We start from the raw sequence: 7,500 nt of genomic DNA, 5'->3' as shown, positions 1-7,500 counted from the left end.
AAAAGATAAAAGATAACTAATTAGTAAACAAAAACTGCCTCTAGTCATTACATTTAACGTCCATTTTGCATGAATCAGCCAGAATTTGCTGAGGAATATTTTTTTAATGGCTGGATGCCTTTCCTGTTACCAACTTTCACCTATTTCCAAGCAAGGTAATATTTCCCGTAGCCAAATATATTTTTCATGAAGAGCTAGAAACAATGCTTGTACAATGGTGATGCTCACTTACACACACACACGCATGCACACGCGATGGGCTTCTTTCAGTTCCTGTCTATGAAACCCATTTACAAAGCTTTAGTTAGCCCAAGGCTGTAGTAGAAGACACTTGCCTAAAATGCTGCTGTTAGCTTTACCTTTTTTCATCCTTCTAGGCTTGATCTAATAATGCACCAGTCAATTACTGGGGTTGGCTTAATCACACAACCCCTCCCCACAAATTTCTGTCAAATAAAGGTTTCTGAAAATATCTGGCCCTTGTTGTTTAGCCCCAAGTCAACCCATATTGAGCACAATTATGATCAAAAGCTTTCCAGCCATGACTGCTCTACCTAGGACTACATTATCCAATAGACCCTTCCTATTTTAAAATAGCAGTGTGTGATTTAAAGAAATTTGGTTGCTATTTCTAGCAGACTGGGCAGCTATATAGAAGCTCACTCAAGATGAAGGGTGACATATAAAATTAAGTGTTACATCAAAAGTTACAATGGAATATCAACAGTGATTATTGATTAATGACACATGAATTGAGGTACCAATTCTTTATTCATCAGTCTTCTCTCCTTAATGGGTTAGCAATATTCATTTGTTAATCAGGCACAAGGCCAAAAAAATTGTGGCAAGGTGGGATTGCATGATTAAATCAACACCAGCACTTGTGTGGTACTTCATTATATCAAGCCCAGAATGATAAAAGACAAAAGTCACTGCCACAGAACTTGAACTCAGAACATAATGGGTCGTAACCAAATAGTGTCCAATGCTCTATCACTTCATCCAAACCACTCATCAAAAATCAACAAATCAAAAACGAAAGATAATAATAAATAACAAAAATGAGAAATAATAATAAAAGACAAACTTACATGTAAAGTGACATAAATGGTGAAATGGGATGAAATTTCGACGCAGATATCAATCTCAGGAATTGTTTCAGGGAATGACTTTCACATTCCCTGTCAATCCTTTAAGGAGGAACTTGTCAACAAAAATCTTAGCAACCCTTCAGTTATAAGAGTCTCTCAACACAACATTTGGAGTAGAAGAGAAGAGGAACCTCTTTGTGATCACTTAGCCAACTCATCCACAAATTCTCAGGCATTTCTAAAAGGCCTGCACGGGACAACCGAACAAAAATAACAAGTGGAAACTAGTACATTTGTATTTTGGAGACACCTCAGGGGTTTCTCCCTTGGCCATGTTCATAATCGACATCACTATATTCTTTCCCTCGCTCTACACCTCATAACCTGTGGACAATAACTCTAACTCAAGACCAGTATATATATATATGTGTGTGTGTGTGTGTGTGTAGTCAATTTAAACAAGAACAAACAAGAAAAAACATGAATAAAATGCGAAAAAACAACGTGAGGACATGGAAAAAGTACAGTGTTATTGGACGCTCAGGAAAGGAAAGAAAAGAAAGAGGATTTAATGTTTCGATCGGAGATCTTCGTCAGAAATATAGGAAAAGTTCAAAAAAGGGAAGACAGAGAAAGAAAATCGCCAAATTTGCACACACGGTCACATATATATACATATATATATATACATATATATATACATATATATATATATATATATATATATATATATATATATATATATATATATATATATATATATATACATACACACACACATGTGTGTGTATGGCTCAATTGCTAGCCACCTCCATGATAGAGAATTATGTCAACATTTTTTCAATGCTATAGTATTATGCATAAAAGTTACATATCGCTGATCATTTGACATTAAATCTTGATTATGCAATTAGCCTTATGTAACTACTAATCACCCTAAATTAATGAAATATATATATAAGATGGTGTAACTCAATAACTTATCAGCAATCTCGTGTTTTATATATATATATATATTAGAAATAATCTAATTATAAATCTCACAGAGAGATATAAGCAGCAGTGTTACAATAAAGCAGTTGTTTACTGTCAACTTAATGTGACAGACCCATTAAGGGAATCATACTGCTGCTATTTAGCCCTAGGAAGCTAGACCGCTGCCTGTTGGCCTTGACACATTTCCTGTGTCCTTATATTTGTGAAGGGGAGACAAGCTAGTTGGCTACTTCAGGCTGATGACGAGCAATGACTCAGAAACATATCCTTGAATGCAGACTAAAGCTGGGTGGGGAAGCTTGTCTCCCCTTCACAAATATAAGGACACAAGAAATGTGTCAAGGCCAACAGGAAGCGGTCTAGCTTCCTAGGGCTAAATAGCAGCAGTATGATTCCCTTAATGGGTTTGTCACATTAAGTTGACAGTAAACAACTAGGCGCAGGAGTGGCTGTGTAGTAAGTTGCTTGCTTACCAACCACATGGTTCCGGGTTCAGTCCCACTGCGTGGCACCTTAGGCAAGTGTCTTCTACTATAGCTTCAGGCTGACCAAAGGCTTGTGAGTGGATTTGGTAGACGGAAACTGAAAGAAGCCTGTTGTATATATGTATATATATATATATATGTGTGTGTGTGTGTGTGTGTGTGTGTGTGTGTGTGTCTATGTTTGTCCCCCCACCATCGCTTGACAACCGATGCTGGTGTGTTTATATCCTCGTAACTTAGCAGTTTGGCAAAAAGAGACTTATAGGCTTACAAAGAATAAGTCCTGGGGTCGATTTTCTCGACTAAAGGCGGTGCTCCTGCATGGCCGCATTCAAATGACTGAAACAAGTAAAAGAGTAAAAGATATATATATATATATATATATATATATATATATATATATATATATATATATATATATATATATATATATATATATATATATATATATATATACAAAGAAATACTACAATGATATATTAATATATTAAGATATATTAAATACATTATAGTATAAGTGGCTCGGTAGCAATTAAAAACCAAAAAGGAATTAATAAATAGAGGGTGCAAAATTGCACCAGTGATTGATAAAAATAAGAGTCAAAATTAACTCTAAAAGCCACAAAAAAAAAAACTAACCTCGTTATATTTGGTGGAAGCAGGCACAGCAAGCTAAATGATTCTTCCCTTGTGAGATAAACTCACAAAAAGAGCAATCGCTGGTGCTATTTTGCACTCTTTATTTATATATACATATATGTGCGTTTGTGTGTGTGTGTCTGTCTGTCTGCTTGTGTATATTATATATATATATATATATATATATATATATACTTAATCATATCTAAGGGAAATGGAAATTAATAGAAGTTTTCACTTCCAGTGGCCTAGCGTGTAAAAATTTAGTCCAAAGACTATGAATTACTCATAAGATACAGTGTATATTTAAACACATAAGAGGAATCCACTCATGGGATTCCTTACGCTAGAAAGAACAGCTAGGTTCCAAAACCACAAATTAGGGATAAAATCCCGAAAGGAACGAAATGAAAAATAAAAACTTTTACCATCTAGTTTCCTGGACCAATTGGTTTCTAATTTTAGTTTAGCAAATAAAATAATTCTAGCATGAGGAATCCCATGAGTGGATTCCTCTTATATATTTAAATGTACACTGTATTTTATGAGTAATACATAGCCTTTGGACTAAATTTTTACACGCTAGGCCACTGGAAGTGAAAATTTCTATTAATTTCCATTTCCCTTAGATATGATTAAGTATTGTAAGTTTTTGGATAATTTTCGAATTTTTAAAAGTTGGCATTGTGAAGTACATTTGCCACATAAATGTGGCAGTCCCATAGAGGACCGTGCTACTGTTGTTGATAGCCCCAGGAAGACATCTCCTCCAGCTAGCTAACAACACACTGTCTGTGTCTGGCTTAATATTGCTTGTTTCTCCTTTTTCAGGATCAGCGACAGTTTGTGACTGGAAAAAGCATATAGCATTTTGCGTTTGGAATGAGTTCTCATCCCTAGCTGGTGATTATCACACACTGATGACAGGTTACCACCCAGGAACCCGGGTCTGTGTGTTTTACGTAAGTCTAGAGATGGGAACAATGATTTTCCTTCGCAAATACTAATCAGACACTGACAGTGTGTGTCATTAGCCAGCTGGAGGAGATGTCTTCCTGGGGCTATAAACAATAGTAGTATCAACCCTTATGGAACCACCACATTTAGGTCGCAAATATACGATATATATATTTGTTTTGCAAGATTTGGTGTAAAATTCTATGTTGAAACAGATATTGTTATACTTGCAGGTGGTCATATTTTGCCAATTGAACAAGACAAAACACGTGGGATAAAGAGTCACTGAAGAGGTCACAGAAGGTGTGATGAAAGAGCTTTGACAAAGAAACTAAAATAATAACAATAACAAAGCTGAAGCGATGACCAAATATACAGTGCATGTGTTTAACTTGGCAAAATATGATCATCCCCAAGTATAACAATATGTGTGTGTGTGTGTGTGTGTGTGTGTGTGTGTGTGTCTGTCTGTCTGTCTGTGCATATATATATATATATATATATACAATGTATGTGGAATCTTGCCTCCCTTGTCAGTCATTAAGAAAGTGCTTATCATGGCTATGAGTTTTAACTTTTATTTCTAGTAATACTACTGCTGACTAGCAGCTTTAGTCACTTCAGTGACGTATATATTTTTGCCTTTTGGTTGAAAAATTGCTAACAAACCACCCTTATTATTTATATCATCATCATTGTTGTCGTCGTCATTTAACATCCGCTTTCCATGCTGGCATGGGGTGGACAGTTTGACTGAGGGCTGGCAAGCCAGGAGGCTGCATCAGGTTCCAGCCTGATCTGGCTAGGTCTCTACAGCTGGATGCCCTTCCTAACGCCAACCACTCCGAGAGTGTAGTGGGTACAGTCACAACACCACCTGCGAGACTAGACTGACTGAACAACTATAGATAATAGCGGTCTGAATGAGATGGCAGAGTACACATTAATTGCAGGAGGTCGTAAGGTGTCATTTTGGTAGTTTGTCAGAATATCATTTGTTGGTTCATGTATAGTCCATGGAGAGTTTTTGTTGGATTATCACGCTGTTCTTACCCTGCTTCATTATAAGTTTATTGTTACTACATGGTTATAGTGTTAAAAAGTGTCATCATAATAATTGGTGATACAACAATATTGGTGATGAGGATTCGAATCTCATGCAGGTCAGTTAACAAATTTTTGTAACACAAAGTTGTTAATTATGGAAGACCTATTAGCTTCTAAAATACAATTGCAAAAGCAACAGCAAGAACAGCAACAGAAGTTGCAGCAACAACTACAACAGCACAGCAACAAGAGTTAAATAATAGTACCCAAGAGTCGAACAACAGTACCCAAGAGTCAAACAACAGTATACAACAGTACTCAAGAGTTGAAGAACAGGACTCAAGAGTCAAACAACAGAATACAAGAGTCAGACAACAGTACTCAAGAGTCAAACAACAGAATACAAGAGTCAGACAACAGTACTCAAGAGTCAAACAACAGTACTCAAGAATCGGACACCATGCACAAGAGTCAAACAACAGTATTCAAGAGTCAAACAACAGTACCCAAGAGTCAAACAGAAGTCACTGGCATTAATAAAGTAGTCCAGAAACACTATAAGTTCGTTTTCACCAGATGGCGTATCAAACTCTATAGCAGAATTCAGTTATAACCCAAAGGAGGGTTTAATGTTTGTGACATACTTCAGAAGGTACAAAGAAATCTTCAGGGAAGATAGCAAGTTGTGGACAGATGAGGAAAAAGTAAGATTATTATTGTGTCAATTAGCTCTGTCAGAATATGAAAAATATTGTAATTTTATAAAACCCCAAAAGACTAGTGAAATTTGTTTCCAAGAAACAGTTGAATTACAATAAAAAATGTTCAGTAATAAGAGTTCCCTCTTTAACACTCGATGGGAGTGTTGGATCTAGTTAAAAAAGAGGATGAAAACTTTGTTACGTATGCCGGGACCGTAAACAGAATGTGCAAAAGGTTTAAACAGAAGGAACTAACTCCTAACAGCAAACAAAGATACAGAGATACATGCATGAATTCTCACAAAACTTGAAAAAACAGGCCAGTTTAACTTTGCAGACAGTTGCAGAGGAGTGTCAAAGAATGATAAACTTGTGACAGGATGTAAAAAAAAAAATTGAAGAGAAGGATTTCTTACAAGTACAGGTATGTTGACTGGGAAGGAATAAACAAAAAAAAATGTTAGGACCAAACCCATGCTACAGATGTGGAGGCCTACATTTCAAGAAGGAATGTCCTTTCAAAATGTGGAAATGTTACAGTTCCCCAAAAAATAGGACACAAGATCGCACATTCCAGAGCAAAGTTAGGAAGGTCGAACATAAAAAATTCTAAAGTTTTTCTCAACAGAAAGTAGAAACAACACCAAAAAGAGGAAATTTGTACATGTAAAAGTAAACGAAGTGAATTAACTAGATACTGGTAGCGACATTTCAATTATTGATACCGACACGTGGAAAAGAATTGGGAAACCTACGATAAGAAAAACATTCAAAATTGTATGAGGAGTGACAGGTGAAAAACTACACTTCGTAGACAAAATTTGGAGCAATATTACGTTTCATGGAAAGACCTGTAGAGCAAAAGTTTGCATGTTAGAAAATGCAACCAATCCGTTTAGTACAGACTGGATGAAGTTGTTTGACTTATGGGACCTCCACATAAGTCTGTACTGTAAAAAAAATAAATGGCTGTCCCACCAATAAAAATATCTCATCAAATTAATTGAAGAGAAAATTTAAAAACTTGTTCCCTGAAGTACTGTTGGATAAATTAGGTCTCTGTACTAAGACTGAGGTGTGTTTTCAAATAAATGAAAACACCATGCCTGTGTTCAAACCCAATAGAAAGGTACCTTTTGCTGCAATAAAACAGGTGGATGAAGAATTAGACAGACTTGAGAAAAAGGGAATTGTTCAAAAAGTAGATTATTCTAAATGGGCAGCACCAACTGTATTATAAAAAAGAATAACAAATTCAAGGTGTGTGCCAATTTTTCTACTGGTTTGAATGACTGTTTAAAAATGTGCCACTATCCACTACCTACTCTGGGGGATATTTTTGCAAAATTAAATAGTGGCAAGATATTTCTGAAACTGGATGTCTGATACGTACCTACAAATTAAAGTAGACAAGGAATGCTCAAAATTTTTAACAGTGAATACGCATAAAGGACTCTATAAATATAACAGATTGCCATTTGGTTTAAAGGTTACACCTGCAATTTTTCAACAGGTCATGGATGTGATGTTAGCGGACTGTAAATTCGCAATTCCATACCAGGTTGATGTATTAATTAAAAGTGG

General features: G+C 35.8%; 1 protein-coding gene across 6 annotated transcripts in view; it reads right to left on the bottom strand.

Annotated features, from left to right (window-relative positions):
- Window positions 1-7,500, bottom strand: part of LOC106870290 (paladin) — a 137,693-nt gene that overhangs the window by 59,229 nt on the left and 70,964 nt on the right. The window contains exon 1 of one of the 6 annotated variants that reach the window (XM_014916316.3): window positions 1,092-1,338. The exons of the other annotated variants lie outside the window; for them this stretch is intronic. The gene's annotated coding sequence lies outside the window, so the exon portion shown is untranslated. Of the gene's footprint in view, window positions 1-1,091; window positions 1,339-7,500 lie in introns of those variants that run through there. 6 annotated transcript variants of the gene reach the window in all.

The sequence above is a fragment of the Octopus bimaculoides genome, chromosome 1 (assembly GCF_046866305.1).
Source record: "Octopus bimaculoides isolate indiv1 chromosome 1, ASM4686630v1, whole genome shotgun sequence".
Taxonomy (NCBI): Eukaryota; Metazoa; Mollusca; class Cephalopoda; order Octopoda; family Octopodidae; genus Octopus; species Octopus bimaculoides.
The sequence above is the reverse complement of the archived record's forward strand: the minus strand, read 5'-3'. Positions and strand labels throughout refer to the sequence as shown.